This window comes from Hippopotamus amphibius, chromosome 5 (genome assembly GCF_030028045.1).
Source record: "Hippopotamus amphibius kiboko isolate mHipAmp2 chromosome 5, mHipAmp2.hap2, whole genome shotgun sequence".
NCBI classification, from domain to species: Eukaryota; Metazoa; Chordata; class Mammalia; order Artiodactyla; family Hippopotamidae; genus Hippopotamus; species Hippopotamus amphibius.
Genome location: NC_080190.1, coordinates 55826870 through 55847344, shown reverse-complemented (window position 1 = coordinate 55847344; position 20475 = coordinate 55826870). Strand labels below are relative to the sequence as shown.

At 37.3% G+C, this 20475-nt stretch overlaps 1 protein-coding gene and 1 pseudogene across 3 annotated transcripts in view; one reads left to right on the top strand and one right to left on the bottom strand.

Annotated features, from left to right (window-relative positions):
- Positions 1-20475, top strand: part of NRG3 (neuregulin 3) — a 1075402-nt gene that overhangs the window by 333975 nt on the left and 720952 nt on the right. The window lies entirely within an intron of this gene.
- LOC130854569 (actin-related protein 6-like) lies at positions 313-7889 on the bottom strand (annotated as a pseudogene).

Below are 20475 nucleotides of genomic sequence, written 5' to 3'. Positions count from 1 at the left end.
TGTGCTTTTAGCTATAAAGAACTAAACTTAAAATGTACTCACTCTTTCATCTTCTGATGAAAGATAACTTACTCTTGGAAACAGCACAAGCATTGTTATAGTAAGTCTGGCTCCTAAATGCAAATTTGGGCTGAGTTACAGTTTACTTACTATCCTAGCTAAGAAACCTTTGAAAATAAGCCATGGAGCAAAGTATTTACATAAGTTCAAGATGTTATTTTAGGATGAAAGGTAACACAGGTCCTTAACTTCCTTTAAAAAGAAGGTTGAGAATCAAACCTCTTTCATAATCAAAACTTTCAGAAACATTTCTTAAATATCAAATTTCTCTTCACAGACGCTGTGTCCTTTTCCTTCATAATCTTCTCTTGTTACCACCATATCTTCAAAGTCATCATTCTCTGATATCGGTTTTCCACCTTCCCAGACATAAGTAATAGGGTTTTCAGGCAGCAAAAAAGAAACATGGTATTCTGTTGGAGTAAGACATGGAACTTCTGGGTAAACCCCATCCCTAAATCCCGGGAAAAGGGAGTTTCCTCCTGTCAAAACAATGTTCTTAAAAAAAATGCGGCTGCATTTCCTCAGGTAAGTTCTGAATTGAATAGACAACAGCTTCTGGAATTCCCATTTCTTGAATTCCTATATTAGAAGCACTAAAGAGTATTTCTGGAACAGCAAATCTCTCATTAGCCAGATGAAGAATTTGTTCCCCAGATTTATATTTTCCACTTAACACCATCTCTTCTCTTGGCTTACAAAAGCCCTTTTTAATTGTACTAAAGTCAGGAAAAACATAGTCTACCATTACTGTATTTTCTTCTCCTTTCAACTTGGCAATATCCATGTCTCTATGAAAATCCTGAGACACATAGCACACATCTTCTTTCACTTGATTAGTCACATGTGTTTCATCCATAACATGTAACTGCCTGTAAGATATGACCTCTTTTAGATGATTGGTTAGGAGTTTTCCTCCCACATTTATCCGAATAATTGTTTCTTTTTTCTTTTTTCTTCTACAATAAGGAACTACATGTGTAAAGGAATATCCACTATCTACAGTGATACAGCATAATTCAGAAGGAGTATCTCGGAAATACCTGTGTGTACTGAGAGCCCCAGCATTTACGCTATTTTTATTTTTTTATTTTTATTATTTTTTTAAATTGGAATATAATTGCTTTACACTCTTGTACCAGTTTTTGAGGTACACCAAAGTCAATCAGCTGTATTTATACACATATCCCCATATTCCCTACCTCCCTCGACTACCCCCCCACCCTCCCCATCCTGGCCCTCTAAGGCATCACCCATCATCGAGTTGATAAGGAACCTCCAATTGTTTTCCATAGTGGCTATACCAACTTACATTCCCACCAACAGTGCAGGAGAGTTCCCCTTTCTCCACACCCTCTCCAACATTTGTTTTTTTCTAGATTTTGTGATGATGGCCATTCTGACCAGTGTGAGGTGATATCTCATTGTGGCTTTGACTTGCGTTTCTCTGATAATTAGTGATGTTGAGCATCTTTCATGTGTTTGTTGGCCATCTTTATGTCTTATTTGGAGAAATGTCTGTTTAGGTCTTCTGCCCATTTGTGGATTGGGTTATTTGCTTTTTTGGTATTAAGCTGTGTGAGCTGCTTGTGTATTTTGGAGATTAGCCCTTTGTTGCTTCATTGGCAAGTATTTTCTCCCATTGTGAGGGTTGTCTTCTTGTCTTGTTTGTGGTTAATTTCACTGGGCAAAAGCTTTTAAGTTTCATTAGATCCCATTGGTTTATTCTTGATTTTATTTCCATGATTCTAGGAGGTGGGTCAAAAAGGATCTTGCTTTGATGGACATCATAGAGTGTTCTGCCTATGTTTTCCTCTAGGAGTTTGATAGTGTCTGGCCTTCCATGTAGGTCTTTAATCCATTTGGAGTTTCTTTTTGTGTATGGTGTTAGGAAGTGTTCTGATTTCCTTCTTTTACATGTTGCTGTCCAATTTTCCCAGCACCACTTACTGAAGAGGCTGTCTTTTCTCCATTGTATATTCGTGCCTCCTTTGTCAAAGATAAGGTGCCCATACGTGCTTGGGCTTACTTCTGAGTTCTCTATTCTGTTCCGTTGATCTTCTTTTCTGTTTTTGTGCCAGTACCATACTGTCTTGATCACTATGGCCTTGTAGTATAGTTTGAAGTCAGGAAGCCTGATTCCACCAACTCCATTTTTCCTTCTCAAGATTGCTTTGGCTATTTGGGGTCTTTTGCGTTTCCATACAAATCGTAAGATTTCTTGCTCTAGTTCTGTGAAAAATGCCATTGGTTATTTGATCGGGATTGCATTGAATCTGTAAATTGCTTTGGGTAGTACAGTCATTTTCACAATGTTGATTCTTCCAATCCAGGAACATGGTATGTCCCTCCATCTGTTTGTGTCGTCTTTGATTTCTTTCATCAATGTCTTATAGTTTTCTGCATGGAGATCTTTTGCCTCCTTAGGCATGTTTATTCCTAGGTATTTGATTCTTTTGGTTGCAATGGTGAATGGGAGAGTTTCCTTAATTTCTCTTTCTGCTCTTTCATTGTTAGTGTATAGGAATGCAAGAGATTTCTGCACATTAATTATGTATCCTGCTACTTTACTAAACTCATCCATTAGTGCTAGCAGTTTTCTGGTAGCATCTTTAGGGTTTTCTATGTATAATATCATGTCATCTACAAAAAGTGACAATTTTACTTCTTCTTTTCCAATTTGGATTCCTTTTATTTCATTTTCTTCTCTGATTGCTGTGGCGAAAACTTCCAAAACTATGTTGAATAATGATGGTGAGAGTGGACACCCTTGTCTTGTTCCTGTTCTTAGATGGAATTCTTTCAGTTTTTCACCATGTAGAACGAGGTTGGCTTTTGGTTTCTCATATATGGCTTTTATTGTGTTGAGGTAATTTCCTTCTATGCCCATTTTCTGGAGAGCTTTTATCATAAATGGATGTTGAACTTTGTCAAAAGCTTTTTCTGCATCTATTGAGATGATCATATGGTTTTTATCCTTCAATTTGTTGATATGATGTATCACGTTGATTGATTTGCATATATTGAAGAATCCTTGCATCCCAGGGATAAACCCCACTTGATCATGGTGAATGACTTTTTTAATATGCTGTTGGATTCTGTTAGCTATTATTTTGTTGAGGATTTTTGCATCTATATTCATCAGGGATATTGATCTGTAATTTTCTTTTTTTTGTGACATCTTTGCCTGGTTTTGGTTTCAGGGTGATGGTGGCCTCATAGAATGAGTTTGGGAGTGTTCCTTCTTCTGCTCTATTTTGGAAGAGTTTGAGAAGGATAGGTGTTAGCTCTTCCCTAAATGTTTGATAGAATTCACCTGTGAGTCCATCCAGCCCTGGGGTTTTGTTTGTTGGGAGATTTTTAATCACAGTCTCAATTTCCATACTTGTGATTGGTGTGTTCATAGTTTCTATTTCTTCCTGGTTCAGTCTTGGAAGATTGTATTTTTCTAAGAATTTATTCATTTCTTCCAGGTTATCCAATTTATTGGCATAACCTAGTAGTCTCTCATGATCTTGTAGTTGTGTCTCATGATCTTTTGCATGTCTGTGATGTCAGTCATTACTTCTCCTTTTTCATTTCTAATTCTGTTGATTTGTGTCTTCTCCTTTTTTTTCCTAATGAGTCCGGCTAATGGTTTATCAATTTTGTTTTTCTCAAAGAACCAGCTTTTAGTTTTACTGATTTTTGCTATAGTTTCCTTCTTTTCTTTTTCATTTATTTCTGATCTGATCTTTATGATTTCTTTCCTTCTGCTCACTTTGGGGTTTCCTTGTTTTTCTTTCTCTGATTGTTTTAGGTGTAAGGTTAGGTTGTTTATTCGATATTTTTCTTGTTTCTTGAGGTAGGACTGTATTGCTATAAAACTCCCTCTTAGAACTGCTTTTGCTGCGTCCCATAGGTTTTGGGTTGTTGTGTTTTCATTGTCATTTGTTTCTAGAATATTTTTTGATTTCCTCTTTGATTTCTTTAATGATTTCTTGGTTGTTTAAGAGTGAATTGTTTAGCCTCCATGTGTTTGTATTTTTTGCAGTTTTTTTCCTGTAATTGATATCTAGTCTCATGGCGTTGTGGTCAGAGAAGATGCTTGATATGATTTCAGTTTTCTTGAATTTACCAAGGCTTGATTTATGACCCAAGATGTGATCTATCCTGGAAAATGTTCCATGTGCACTTGAGAAGAAAGCGTATTCTGTCGTTTTTGGATGGAATGTCCTATAAATATCCATTAAGTCGAGATGGTCTACTGTGTCATTTAAAGTTTGTGTGCCCTTATTTATTTTCTCTTTGGATGATCTGTCCACTGATGTAAGTGGGGTGTTCAAGTCTCCCACTATTATTGTGTTACTGTCGGTTTCCCTTTTTATGGCTGTTAGCATTTGCCTTATGTGTTGAGGTACTCCTGTGTTGGTTGCATAGATATTTACCATTGTGATATGTTCTTCTTGGATGGATCCCTTGATCATTATGTAGTGTCCTTCCTTGTCTCTTGTAATAGTCTTTACTTTCAAGTCTAATTTGTCTAATATGAGTATTGCTACTCCAGCTTTCTTTTGACTTGCATTTGCATGGAATATCTTTTTCCATCCCTTTACTTTCAGTCTATATGTATCCCTTGGTCTGAAGTGGGTTTCTTGTAGGCAGCATATAAAGGGTCTTGTTTTTGTATCCATTCAGCCAGTCTGTGTCTTTTGGTTGGAGCATTTAATCCATTTACATTTAAGGTGATTATTGACATGTGTGTTCCAATTACCATTTTCTTAATTGTTTTGGGTTTGTATTTGTAGGTGTTTTCCTTTTCTTGTGTGTCCTACTTGGAGAAGTTCCTTTAGCACTTGTTGTAAGGCTGGTTTGGTGGTGCTGAATTCTCTTAGCTTTTTGCTTGTCAGTAAAGCTTTTGATTTCTCCATTGAATCTGAATGAGATTCTTGCTGTGTAGAGTATTCTTGGCTGTAAGTTTTTCTCTTTCAGGACTTTCAGTATATCCTGCCATCCCCTTCTGGCCTGCAGAGTTTCTGTAGAAAGGTCAGCTGTTATCCTTATGGGTTTTGCCTTATATGTTATTTGTTGCTTTTTTCTTGCTGCTGTTACTATTTTTTCTTTGTGTTTAATTGTCGTTAGTTTGATTAATATGTGTCTTGGTGTGTTTCTCCTTGGGTTATTCTGTATGGGACTCTCTGTGCTTCTTGGAGTTGGTTCATTATTTCCTTTCCCATGTTGGGGAAGTTTTCCACTATAACCTCTTGAAGTATTTTCTCAGCCCCTTTCTTTTCTTCTTCTTCTTCTGGAATGCCTATGATTCGAATGTTGTTGCGCTTAATGTTATCACCAAGGTCTCTGAGACTGTCTTCTATTCTTTTTATTCTTTTTTCTTTTTCCTGCTCTGTGACAGTTGTTTCCCCCATTCTATCTTCCAACGCACTTATTCATTCTTCTGCCTCAGTTATTCTGCTCTTTATACCATCTAGAGTATTTTTAATTTCAGTTAGTTTGTTGTCCATTGCTGTTTGTTTGTTCTTTAGTTTTTCTGAGTCCTTGTTAACTGTTTCTTGTATTTTCTGTATTTTGTTATCAAGATTTTTTATCATTTTTAGTATCATTACTCTGAATTCTTTTTCAGGCATTTTTCCTATTTCCTCTTCATTTATTTGGTCTTGTGGGTTTTTTTCCTGCTTCTTTGCCTGCCTGATGTTTCTTTGTTTCCTCATGGTAGTCCCAACTGCAGAGGTTGCTTGTCCTGGCAATAAAGGGGTTTAAGGAAGACTGTCCAAGCCCCAGACTTATGGCAAAGTGTTGAGTCAAACAAATACTACGTCAAGGAAACACATACATGTATATGGCACACAAATACTGAATCCAATAGAACATAAGGCACTAGAAAGACCTGACAGAAGAACCCCAGTATGCTATCAGACATTCAAAGAGAAAACCAACAGAAATTCAAAACCAAAACAGAACAAAACAGAAACAAAAGCAAAAACAAACAAACAAACAAATAACACCACACACACACAAACACAAATCCAGGGAGATATTGAAAGCTAGGATCAAATATAATAAAGAGCTAGAGTACCACCAGATTGAAGATTCTCAGAATGAAATTAGACGATTATGCTAAGAACTAAGATAAAGACAAAAACCTAATATTAAATACCAAGGTGGTTTGTCATCTGAAGAATAAAGCAAGGAGACTGAGCAGACCAATAATGTTGCTTATAAGTATATTAAGATAAAATAAACTAAAAAAGGATAGAAGACAGGGCAACAGAAGAGCACAGTGTGACTGGAAATATGAAAATAAAAAGTAATAGAAATGTATAAAAGATAGAGATGAAAAGAAGGTTGGAGAGATATATAGTCAGCCCTACAAAAAACTTAGCTAGAAGTAGAAATATATAAAAAGGCTAAAAAAATAGAATAGAAAATAGAATAAAAAATATGTTATAAAATTTGTAGATCCCTTAGGACTAAGATTGCAATTAATAAAAACAAACAAACAAACAAACAAACAAAACTAGAACTGACCCCAGAACAGAGCAGTTCAATAGAATTAATACTAATATTTCTTTTTCCTTGGGGTCTCAGTTGTAAGTGTCCTTCTACCTGCCCTGGATTTTTTGTATTATTCTGCAACCAACAGAGCTTCCTTTATTGTTCGTATGTAAGCGCTGGTGTGTGGGGAGAGAGAGGGTAGAATAGTGGCTCCTTACCCTGGGAGTGAGTGAGCAGTGGTGCCCTGTTTGGGTCACAGTGTTTCAGTCAGGAATGGAGATGCCTGTTGCAGAGGGATGCCGGTGGCTCAGGTGTAAACAGAATATCTCAGAGTTGGGCCTCTTTGTGGGCTTTTGACTCTCGGCTGCAAGCACTCTAAGCCAGCCCCACCCGGAGCCTTTGTTATCCCTGAGTACCTTAGCTTGGCCCACAGGGGTCCTTCCTCTGTCCGTCTGTGGCAGGGAGAGAGAGAGGCTACGCCTGTGGCTCCTCCCCCCCACCCGTGAGCCAGGAGCATCCGGCTGCCACCATGGCCCCGCAGCTCTCTGGGGCAGGCACTCTTTGCTGCAGACCTCTTCCCTCCTGTCCTCTCGGTCTGTCTCCCCACTGCCAACAATGTTTCTCACCCTAAACCAGTTTTCTGGTTCCCACGCTCCTGCTCCCAGACCCCCGTTCAGCTGTGAATCGACGTCTCAGTCTGGGAACGCTGAACCTTGGTGTGGACCCTCTGTGTGTTTCTCACTCCCTCCCGTCTGCCACAGCTCAGCCACTTCACCCTCTTTGAACTGTTGTGAATGCCTCCCTACCAGTTATGTCGGGATCCTTGCAGTCCTTTCTGGTGTCCGAGGTCATCTTCTGGTGTTCAGCTGGTTCTCTGTGGGAATTATTGCGTCTTTTCTTGCATTCCCAATGCATCTGTGGAGAGGGATGCATTCCACATCCCTCTACTTCACTGCCATCTTTCTCTCCCAGCATTTACTCTTAATACTGCTTGAAACTGGTATTCTTCAAGTAAGATTTCATTTATTGATTCTTGAAGTGAAGTTAAAATATGGTTCTGTGATAATAATATTAGTATCTAAAAAATCAACCTGATAACATTTCTTTTCCAAAAAGGTAATCCCAAACTTGTCTTTGGACATCCCAATTCACCAAGTAGCCCTTTTGAAAAGGAAGAATAGAAAAGGGTCCTTTCTTTCATCTATCTGGTCAGCAGTAAAAGTTTTAAGATGTGCTGTTTTTGACCTGAACTGATAGTTAGGAATAACTGAGACATCTTCATGTCTGTAACTGATTTTGGCATTATAGACTCCGTTATCCAGCGCCAAGGTCGTCATTTTAGCACGACATGGTTGCTTTCTTCTCCTGACCCCTGTGCTCAAACTACTAAATTTTGAATAACTCTGTCAGTGCAGGATAAGGCCTGCCTATTAGTTGGAACAATAAAATGATAGATCAGTACTTTGTATTCTGGAGCATCTTTTTAATGGAAAAATTATCTCAGGAGTGCATTTTTAAGACAGTTCAATAGGACTCTTGTGAATGCGTTGATTTTATTTATTTGGAAAACTTTAAAGGAGGTATTATTTTATCAGTTTTACATTTGTGTTCTTTTGCTTTAATTTGCTCTAAAATCCTTTCAGTTTCACATTTTATCATAAGTCTAGGTAAGATGCTGCTCCCAACCTTCCCCCAGGTGAAATCAAGCTTGGTTTATTTAAAGTATGGCTTTATGACAATTTCATAAGTAAATTTAATGAAAAAAGCAAGGATATATACTCAAAATGTATAAGCATAATAAGTGTGTAATTCTTTAAACTTGAGATTTGGATTAATTCAAGGAATGGGATTATGATATATCTGTATTGATATTGATATATATTTTATATACCTATAAGGAAGATTTTCTGGAGAAAATAAATAGAGAAGAGAAGTAACAGGGAGAAAACTGAAATATGACTACAACATATCCAGACAAGATGCTTTGTATAGAGAAAAAGAGAACATTAAATTTGCTGAATATAAAGATTTTAAAGATAGAGTTAATATATTTATTAGGCATCTGAGGCTCGGTCAGACTCTTCTCAATGAGTCTATTTTAAGGTGAAGTTATTAAAGGCTGGCTCCCATCTCACAGAAATTATTTGAAGTTGTTTTATGTGGAAACAGCCTGCCTCATGTGATTGCACTCTGAAGCACTCTAGCTAGAAGGAGACTGTGTGACTTGAAATTTAAATATACAACAAATTCAATCAGGTGCCAGGGTGCCAGCCTGCTGGGTGGCCATATTGGGAGGGGGGAGAAGTGAAGGGCAGGGCGTTGAATGGAGATTGGGGTGTGTGAAAGCAAAGACTTCAAACTTTGGGGCTGGAAGAGCACAGGGTGCTGCAAGAAGCAATGTGTCGAGCTGAATAATTCATGATGCAGTACTAATTTTGACTCTGGAGAAAATTGCTTTCTCACTGTGCCAAAAGCTAGGCAATGAGACCAAAAATCAAAGAGGAAGCTAAATGGAAGGGGAGAAAATACCCCGAATCAACACAATATCAAATTGACAACCTGTTTAAGGTTGCAAGTATTGTCAAAACAAATGAATACACATTTTAAACCTTACCTAAAATTGAGCATTCAGATTTATGCACATACTGATTTGTGTGCAATAATAGGTAACTATTTTATAATTATCTTCAGAATTAGCTCCTTGGCGTTAATGCAGAGACTTCCAGTAAGGAATAAGCATTTGTGTTGTTCATTGGTACTTGGTAAAAACAAACTTCATGTCTTCTTATAGTATAATGGATCCATCATCATTTTGTACTTACACGATCATATGAGTGCCAGAAATGACCTTTTGAGTGAATTAACAAAGCTGCCATAAATATGGAACTTGGTAAATGTTAATATTTATTGGATGCCTAAAATCCAGATGGTCTTCCTTCCTTTTTCCTTAGTAGATGGAATTAGAGTACTCCTGAAATACAACCTTAGGCATCCTATCCATCACCTGTATACTTAGTTCTTTTCTTTAATGATTGGAATGAATTATGAATATTTCTAAATGCAAAGCACTGATTCGAGTTTAAGCCATTAACCAAGCTTTAAACTATTGGACTTTTTGCTCAAATATAACAACATTTAGAAATTTGGTCCTTCCTTTCCTTTTCTTTAAAGAGTTATATAAGGAGTTCAAATAGCTTCTCAGAGGTACATGCAGGATAAGATAATGAAGATGTCTGAGGTGAAGTCTTTCTCACTTTGTTTTGTTTTCTAAGGAAAAGCCAGATTTGACTCCAGGGAGTAGAAAGGCATCCTTGGCAGAGAAATGCCATGCCATGAATGGCTGAATAAGAGTGTGCATCCTGCCTGCTCACAGGTAGCCAAGCGAGTCTTCGGAGACAGTGCAGCGTTTCTAAAAATCACCTCCTGGCAAGGATGAGGGCATTTCCTTAGTGGTTTGTACTATTGTGTAGGGCTGATGAAGCACCATTCTTTAGGACTGGCTGGAAATAATAGTTACATAAATGTAGGAGACCATCAGCAATCCAGTGTGATATTCAGTTGAGTGTGCATCACCTTCCAGAATGCATTTAGCTATTGCTGTGGCACCTAGTATGACATTTAAATTAGTATTTAATTTGTCTTACTTAATATAGATTTTGGAGACAGGACAGCAGGCTGGCTGCACAGAGCATATTTTGGAGGTGCTGTTAACACACCTCTTCCTTTGAAATGCAGTGCTTTTTATGCCTCTTCAGCAAGAACCTAAGGGGTGACAAAGAGTGCTGAGTTTGTCAGGATGCTTGCTGTCTACTTTTTAGGTCTCTGAAGTTGCAAGAGCACCATGTGGGTCATCATGCAGGAGGGAGCTGTGGAGACAGAAGACATGGGTTCTCTTTCTAGGTCCTCCACTTATTGGTTCTTCATCTTGGGCAAGTCACTTCAATTTGCTTACTTTTCATTTCCTCATATGTAAAATGATCATTTTCCTATTTGTTGGAACCATATGAAATTGCTGATATTTAACTCACCTAGGAAAACAGCAGTTTCTTATGGTGGATCAAATGGAAAACACCTTGTACATAAGCACACAAATGCAAATTACATACTTGTCCTGCTGTAGTCAACATTTTGTGGAGACACAGTGAGATAGGATCTCAAAAGCAATAGTAGCATTCAATAAGAATCAGTTCCCTTCATTGTGATTCCAAGCACTTTAATTTTAGCCACTGTCTTAACACTTTCATAGTGTTTTACAACTTAGAAACTGCTTTCACATAAATGAGTTTATTTGCTTTTTATAACAACTCAATGATAAGGAGATGAATTTTCCAAAGAAGTTTTGACTTGAGCTGGGTTATCCAGGTAGGTAGAGGGATCTTGCACATTGCTGTTTATAGTATATGGTCACAGCCGCGTACTGATGTCCCAGAATTAGTAAAACATTCAGCCTGGGAAGCAAAGCGGTCATGTAGGTGTGTCACTTTCCAATCTGCAGTCAGAAACCATTAGATCGGTGTTCTTCAAATATTTTGATCAGAAGCTAACACAACATTGTAAAGCAACTATACTCCAGTAAAAATTAATTAAAAAATTTTTTATCATACAACCCTAAATGTAACAATGCTATGAGTATAAAACATTAATACGTGTGATTATCTATGAATTGTGTGTGCATGACAGAAGTAACATCTTGTGAACATTATAAAATATACATACATAAACATCCAATTTTTAAAGAAAAGATTTAGAAATGAATATATTACAAGTTCTAATATTTTCTCCCTGTTTCCCAAAGGATTGCGCAATAACAGCTGCTTAAATAGTGGTGCTGGTGAAACTCTATGGGTTCCATGACTCCCAGGCCCTGCTGATGGCCCCAAAGACACAGAAAGCTTTGGGATTTGTAATCAGGTCAGAATGGCTTCAGAACTGAGTGAAGCTAGAAACTGAACATGTGATTCATAAGGGAGGAAGCAGGTATGGGGGTGTTGACAGCCTTACTTGGAATTGAAGGTCTTATCACCCAGAGATGCTTCTTCTTCTTGGTCATAAAATTCCTTTGGTTTAAGGGAGGCTTGACCCTTTCTCCAACCCTGAGGCTGAACCTCTCTATTAAGCCAAAGAAATCCTATCAGTATCAAGCATCTCTGGCCACCGATTGGGTCATCCGCCAACAATACTGCTCCTCTAGTCTGTCCACGGCTTGATCGTTGTCCTTGAAGGCAGCCCTCTCCTGGGGTGTGCGACCACCCAGTGTGTAAGGATGGTATCTGATGGTATTCTGTCATGATTTTTTGTATTCATTTTTGACAAAGACCTTTATTTCACAAAGACTTCTTCACACGTTTCTTCAGATACTGATAGAAATAGGGAAGTGAAAACGCATGGATTCTGTTTCACCAGTTAGGGCGTCACGCTGTTTCTCATTCATTTTACTAAAGTTTGTGGATTCTTGCTCGTGACTCCCCTCCATGGCAAATATCAGTTAAGCACTTACATCTAGGGAAGCCCTCCTTTACTAAAGTGAAGTTAATTAAGAACATGTGCATCTCCAACACATCATTACAGTGAGAAGAAATTCATTTTTTCAAGTCCAGTGAAATTTCATTAAGCAGAAAGCTTTAACTCTTATAATAAGACGTGAAGATTTATGAGAAATAATTGGCTGTATTTCTGGAACAGATGCGTTTAATAATAGGTCAGATGAGCAAAATGTCTATAAATCAAATTTGAATGCAGGATTTCTCAGGTGATAACAGTGGGACAATATGGCTTATTGGTAATATTTTGACTTCAGATCATTTAAAATACTCAGGATTCATTCTTCTACATGTAGTTTCATTTCACCTCTTGCTTTTTTTTTTCAGCATACTTTTAAACTTTGTATGTTAGAGGTCTTGCTTTCAGCTGTTCTTTTGTTCATCTCCAATTCAAAATCTGTTTATATTTTATCAGTAATCATCAGTGCTACCACCAAGATTAATATGATTTTGTCTCTGTGTGTGGATGGGTGTGTGTCACGTGAATTTTAAGACAATTTTATGCAGAATCATCTTCTGTTGCTATTTTTCAAGTCATTACCACGACCAGCCAAAGTGTTCTGAATAAATTACGTTGTTCATGACTGAAGGAAGCATTTGTTTTTCAACCATTTGTTTTCATACACCTCAACTTATGCCAGACAGATAGACTTCTGGTTACGCCATCTGACTTATATATGGTACTTTGAAACTTTGTTTTATTACATTTTTAAAAGTGTGGTATTTCTAATATTCTGTGGACCTAATTTTTTCAGGCAGTATGTCTTTGTAGTTTTAAGAAATTTGATAATTATCTAGATTTGGTGCTTTATAAACAATTAAAATTATACTTAATCACAGAAAATGTGCCAGTTCCTTACTGCAAACCATTTGACTGTGTGTATGGCTTGTAAGGAAAATCCTTGGGTATTTCTGTGTATTTTATGTTTCCTGCGCAAGGCCAGATGATTTCCTTTAGAACCAAGGAAAAGGAGCACTTAGAAAGTGTTGAAAATCAATTATCCTATAATTTGATATCTACTCTGACTCATAGTCTGAAATATTAGTGGTGGTTTACAGAAAAATCTTTCACATATTTTTAACGCTGTATCTTTCTAAGTGTTTTAACCAGCATTATTATGTTTTTGAACTCAAAAGTTGTGTTTCAGCTTAATAACTATAGGTACAGAGAGTGACATGCTTTTCTTCACTAGAAAATTAATGAAGAACTAGACCTGAGAACTCACATTTTCTAATCTTTGTCCAGTCTACCATTTAGCATAAAACAGATTCTCATATTGTGTTTCTGCAGATAACTCATACTGAGCAAACCTAGACAAAGCGACCCTGCTGCTGATCTTGAATTAAGATCGTTTTTTTACAATTCAAAGAAAGTAATTAATATACATGATTTTTTTTCAAAGTTATTCTTTATTAAATTCATTTCCTGAAATTGTTCATCTTCCAGGAAGGCCTAGGATGAGATTAAAAAAGAACTTGGAAACAGAAGCTTCCACTCCATATGACAGGGTTTTGGTGACAGTGTCTACAGGGATGGTGACCTTTGTCACATGTATAATGTGGCCACATTTCTGGTGGCTTCTAATGTGGTTAAGACCATGGACTCTGCATCCTGTCTATTTGGGCTCCAGTGCTCTTAACCAGATCCTAGCTCAGAACTTCTAAAGTGTCGTTCCAGGGCCAGCAGCATCAGGATCACCTGGGAACTTGTTACAAATGCAAATTCTCAGGCTGCACTCCAGACCTACTAAATTAAATCCTCTGTGGGTGGGGCCTTTCAGGTGATTCTGATGTTGCCTAAAGCTTGAGAACCACTGTTCTAGATCCTGCAGTGGACAAATTGCTTAATGTCTTCGTGCTTTGCTTTTTCCAGTTGTAAATGTGGATAATAATCTCACAGGGTTATTGTGGTAATTAAAGAAAATCATGTAGTGATTTCTGCAAGAGTGCCTGGCATATAGTGAGTGATCTCTAAACACACAGATACGTGGCTTCTGTGTGCTCCATCATCTGAGCACGTTTGAAAACTAGTGTCTAATATCACATTTCTTTCCTCAGTCAGTCACTGCAGAACTAAGGTTGCAAATATTCAACACTAATGCACATTTTAGAAAGTGAAAGTTTATTAAAATTTCATTACATAATGTCTTTCATTAGTTTTATATTCTTTAAAATGCCTAGCTTATTTTACCTTCTAAATGAAATTCATTTTTCTTTCAATACAAATTCATATTTTCCCCTTGACTCTCATCCTTATTCCTTACTTTTTTTCATTTTCTTTTTTGGTTTGGATATTTCCTTGAACATCTTTTCAGTATTCAAATAATGTATATCAAATACACAAAGAAAACACACTTTTGGAAAGATTGATAGGCTAAAATTAATGAATATGAATGAGTGTCCTGTATTTAACCTATAAGGAAGATATCACCTTTTCTCTGTCATGCAAATGGAAGGTAAATATAATGTGGTCATTAATAATAATGAAATAATGTCATTTTCTATAAGCATTTAGATTGTGTCATACATGTTAACAAGGTAAGATTATATTAGGACTCTTCTTGGTATAAACATTTTCCTAATTTATTCGTTTTTACCAAATGCATAAAAATTCACTGCAAAAATTCAGTCCAGAGTTGGAATAGGGAGCTAATGTTTAAATGTGTTTGTTATCCATGAAGCAAAATTTTATTATGTTAGATACATTTGCAGGGAGATTGGGATCCAGTTCGGTTCAGTCATTGAGGACACACTCTGCTTCACGCTGTGGAAAATATGGCACCTCCAGCATCCTCCCTTCCTAAGGAGGCTTTCATCTGTGGACTCAGTGCCATCCTGTGTCGTCCTCTTTCAAGTTAGTCCATAGTCTGGCATATCCAGCCTCTGTATGTGGTTCTCATGTTTTCTCTACCTGACTTCTTTGCTGTGCTAGGTGTTCTCATGATTTTCCCGTGTATCTTTCTTCTTGTGCATTTTTACTTTTGCTCTCTTCTTTACCTGGAAAGCCATCTCCTAGCTTTTTTATGTCACTGCCACAGTCTCGTTTAAGTTTGGATTTTAATCTGAGTTTAATAAAAATGTTTGCTGAAGCTTTGTTTTGTGGGCACTATAGGGTTAGAAATAAAGGGCTAGAAATGGAGGTCTAGGTGATTTATGGCCTGGTTGCATCTAGGGAAGTGAGGACTTGGACTTGCAAAGGACATTGCAAAGAACGGCTAAGAAAAGAACCCGGTTTATAGAGCACTTAAAAAAAAAAGCTATTCAACTTGAATATCTGAGTTTTCCCATTGTTAGGATTCTTTCTCTAAGTGCTTCCTGAAATGATCAAAGAAATGTTTGCGATTGTGAGAAAAACTTATAAATTGTCCTGCACACATATTAATGAAATGTGCTACATCAAAGAACATCTCATCTTTAGCAATCAGTGACAAATATGTCCTTAGTGGAATTATGTTAATCTAGACACAGGTTTCCTAGCCTCAGCGCTATTAAAATTTGGGGCTAGATGATTCTCTGTTGGAGCATGGAGCCACCCTGCATATTGAAGGCAGCATTCCTGGCCTCTGCATACTAGACACCGGTAGCAACATGCCCCTCCCCGCCATCAGACTGTGACAATCAAAGATGTCTGCAGTGTCAGATGTCTCCTGGGAGGCAAAAGTCATCCAGACCTGAGATTCACTTATCCAGACTGTAAACAATTTTTGGTAAAGAAATTATATTCTTGAACTATCATTCTACTGCTTTCCTTATACAGCTGTGAAAGATGGATCCACTTTTATATGTGCTTGCAAACTGACTCTACACAAACATCCATTAAACTTCAGCAATTTGAACCCAATTTTGTGTTCCTTTCCAAATGATCACTTCTTGGGCCCTCTGTATATAAATTTATTAATTCTGTTTCCTTAAATTTTCTAGATGCCTTTATCTCGCGTAAATAGTTTACCATAGGAAATTAGTTCTAGAACCTCAATTGTTTTGATATTAAAGGGGACACAAGATTCTAATGAAATAAAATTACTTACTTTTAATGGTACCACATGATTAAAAATATCTTTCTTGCCAATTTCACCTCAGTGCTGTGGATTTAATGAAAGAAGGGAACAATACTATATCACGAAACTGGGAGGAAAAATTAGAAATACAACAATAAGTTACACACACACACAAACACATACACAAATTTAACTCAAAAGGAATAATAGAACTCAATAGAACTCAAATAGAATAATATATAAATGTGTAAAGATTATAACAAAAAACTCACAGTGACCAAAGACAAAACAAGATATGCATAGAGAAAAATAGAAAAACAACAATGAAGACATACAAGTTAAAATGAGATAATCATTTTACTGTTAAAATAGGAGAAAAAGACAAGAGTGGGAAGACCTTATGATTCTTCAGTCACATGGGCATGTACATATATTTCTGGTATTATTGAATATGTGTACCCAAACCTGCTGAAGACTTTTGAATAGTCTTTCCTTGCTTAGGATATAGTGACATATACTTTATAAGGCCCTGAACTGTACAGACTGTATTTTCAGGGATAAAATAGGTGAAAAGGTTTTAAGAAGGTGAATTCAAATCCAAGCTGTGGAATTCCAACTGGGGGTAGAAGTGGATTTCTTATAAATGCAGATACAGAGTTAATTAAAGCTTCAAGAAACCTTCAAGGTCATATTTGTGGTAGATACTTAAAATCAAACGTGTTACATTAAGGATCTTATGAAGGAGCAGGTCCAGAAGATCTTCCTTGAGTGTGGGGAATAGTCGAGGGTGGAAGTTGAGGAGAGTTTGTAGGGCTTTTATTAGAAATATGCTTCCTTATCTTAAAAAGAAAAAAGCTCCTAAATATCACACCTATTTCTCAATACCACATGCTTGGTCTATGCCATATAGGCATATGTAATACATGTTTTATTTTATTTTAATACTATTTTTAAATTATAATTTTTCAAGATCCTTAGGAATACATTTAATCCATGTCTTTTCATAAATTGCAGTTTAAAAATATATAAAGCTCACATAGGGAAAAAGCCCAAAGTAGAATTTTTGCTCTGGTGCTTCTGCTTCCTTCTCTGTCCTGCACACATGGTGGGGTGGTGAAATACTGCAACAGTGCCAAGGGAAGACGTTTTCACTTTGCGACATCTTTAATATTTATAAAGTGATTAGTGCTCTTGATTATGGAATAGACTTGATTGGGAACTCAGGGTTTTTCCTAGGCATATATTTTAACTTGAAATCCACTTACTTGCCTGCCCCCTACCTCAAAAAAAAAAAAAAAAAAATTGGCAAGAGAGAGGAAGAAAAAAATTAGGTCACAAAATATAAAAGTCAAAAGCATTCCTTCCAAACTTTTTACATATTATCTCGTTTTCTTCTTCTTTATATCTCAACATTTTTCAAATAGTGTTATCAATGTACAGCTTTTCAGTCTCCCTAAAATGCAAATATTTGATCCCAGAATCTAAATGTCTTCAACCAATTTTTCTGACCATGCAAATTAGGACTCTCCAAAACCTGCCAGGGCCCATTGCTTTCATTTTAGATACAAACAGATAGGAATTAGGAGATAATTCTGCATGAGGCTCATCAAAGAAGAAGAAAACCCAAACTAAACAACAGGGGTAAAGACGGGAAATTTTAAGCAGAGTTTAGATTGAAAACAAAAGTAAGTAACAAATACAGAAGAAACAAAAGTGGCTGAAAATGAAGGAAATGAATCGATGCGTATGCTGGGAAATCTCTAAGTAACCAAACTGTGGGCTTCTAATGGGTGATGCATTCGACCAGAGAGGCGGGGATATCATGGCTATTATGTCCAGGACAAAAGCCAGCTGTTTTGCTGAGCTGTCAGCAGTTGTCCCTGATGCCATTTTGAAGTTGTCTTGCTTCTCGTCAGGTAGCAAGAGAAGCACAGACCCATTCTCCATGGTTTCACTGCATTGGACCCTTGCAAACTCGATCACCCTGATGCATGGTTTCCTGTTACCAAACCCTCCATGTGGCACACCATGTCCTGCTCTCTTCTGTTGCATGCAGTTGCCCAACATGACATTGGTTACCCCTTTTTCGCTTCCTCTTTAACCTTTCTTGTGTCAGTTTCTTACAGTGTCTAAAATAGAGTAGGAAGTCCTTAAAATTGTGTCAGATTAATGAGTTAACATTGAATGTCATGTCATTTAGCCCAATACATTTTATGGCAACTGATACTTCATTTTACTTTTATCAATATGTGACGAATCTCTTTCCTTTGTCTTAAATTTTTGTCTGTACTTCAAAATTACCTGAAGTTATAGTGGGAAATGGACAGGGTCCTCCTTCATGGAGCTTATAACATACTTTGAGTGACAGAATGGAACAATTTATTAAATCAGTAATTAATATCAATTGTGATAAGAACTAAGAAGTGAAAGGTATTTTAGAAGGAGAGAGCATAACCTGGGTGAGGGATTTAGGCAAGCATTCCATGTAGTACAGACACTTCAGCCAGTCTTCAAGGAAGGGTTGGGTTGTCCTGAAGGTTGTCCCAAGGTTGGGTTTCCAGAACTGACAGGACTGTTGGAGATGTGCCAGAATATCTGGGTTTCGTGGCTTTTCCAAGGGCTTGCCTAAAATTGGGTAAGACCTTTTGACCAAGAAAGTTTTCTCTTATAACTCTTTGTGCATTGTTTGGGGTCTTCTTTAAGAATAATGAGTAACTGGATATAGTAAGCTTTCCATTTTCTGTCCTCCATATGCACCATTTTTTCTCTTATTTTTACTTCTTGGTTCTTTTCCTCTCCACTGTAGGCAAGCTTTTTAACTTCGTCTTCCATATCCTTAGCATTAATCCTGCTCTTCAGTGCCTCCACTGTGGATTTTTAGTATGATTTTTCCATTGTAATTGTCTTTATATTCCATGTTCCCTTTCATAACCTATTGTGTAGCATTTTTTGTTGTTTCCTGTTCTTTCCATTTTGCTTTTGGCTAGGTTATATGAAAATCATGTTGTTTTTGCACTTGTATGGAAGCAAGTACAATTTGAATTGCAGTAGATAGTAATTTTCTTCTAGATCCTCTAATAGATCATTTTCACAAATACAGTCTTTCTCCACAAATCATTGATACAAGGTCTTCTTTTTTGAAAATCTCAAGTATTTCCTCTCAGGATTTGTTTCGTTGAGTTCACTGGAAAACAGAGCCCAACATAATACTTACTGCTGATATTTTATTGGAAGGTGCTTCCCAGGACAGCCAGAAAAGGCTTCTGTACTCCAGAGGGCAGAATTGCCAGGTCTGCCTAGTGTCAGTCAGAGCAGCTGCAGCGGAGATGGGAGAAGTCAAGGGTCTGGAGAGTAGATGAAATTCAGAGGCTCTCAGTGAGTGAGTGAGTGAGAGTGTGTGTGTGTGTGTGTGTTTTACTCTTAATTGATCAGAGAACAAAATTGCTCAAATGATAGGTCAAAAGTCAGGCTGTCTGTCCATATATGTAATGTTCTACATCCTAGATCTATAGTTAGAAGAAACTTTTTTCAGAACTCCAGGCCTGTTTCTATTTCTAGCGGCATTTGCTAATTCACATTTGTTCCATTTTGGCAGCCTATGCCCCTGCCCTACCACCTAATTCTCAAGTAATCAGAACTGGAGCTCTTGAACTATGGAAAAACTGTACCTACTAAAATATACTACCAGGATTTTTTGCTGCCTTTGGCTACTCAGAATGCAATGAAATAGTATAGCGACCACCCTCTCACAGATGGTTGCGTGCACCCATGCACACCCGCTGCTTCACACACATGCCACTCGTTTCTGTACATGCTCCCCCCCCCACACACATATTTCACATACATACATTCCACATAGTCTGACTTATTTTCTGGTTTTCTCTTTTTGAAATAAAAGTAGTCAACTAGCAGGAGGGCAGGAACAGTAAGGGAAAAGGCCCAGAATCCCAGCACTCAGAAAACAGGGCCCTAAGGCTGTAGGCACAACTCTAGTTTTCAGACTGAAACACGCCCTGTGAGAGCTACAAAGCCACTCGCTTCCCTTTTCCAACTGCCTTTGTTTCATGTTGACAGTTACAAAGTGCTCCAGGATGCTGGTATTAGGTTGATGATCCAGCTGAGTTTTGATAGTTGTGAGTTTTCGTCTTTTTTCTTTGTGTTGTCATGGGGCAGCGAGGCAAGTACAGATTTATTTTGTTTATTTGTTTTTTTCTTTTGCCTTATTTCCCCCCCAAAGTCCCTGTACAGGCATACCTCATTTTGTTGCACTTCACTTTTTTTTTTTAAATTTCTTTCCTTTTCTTTTCTTTTTTTAAATTTAATTTTATTTATTTAGGCTGTGTCAGGTCTTGGTTGTGGCACGCAGGATCTTTGTTGAGACATGC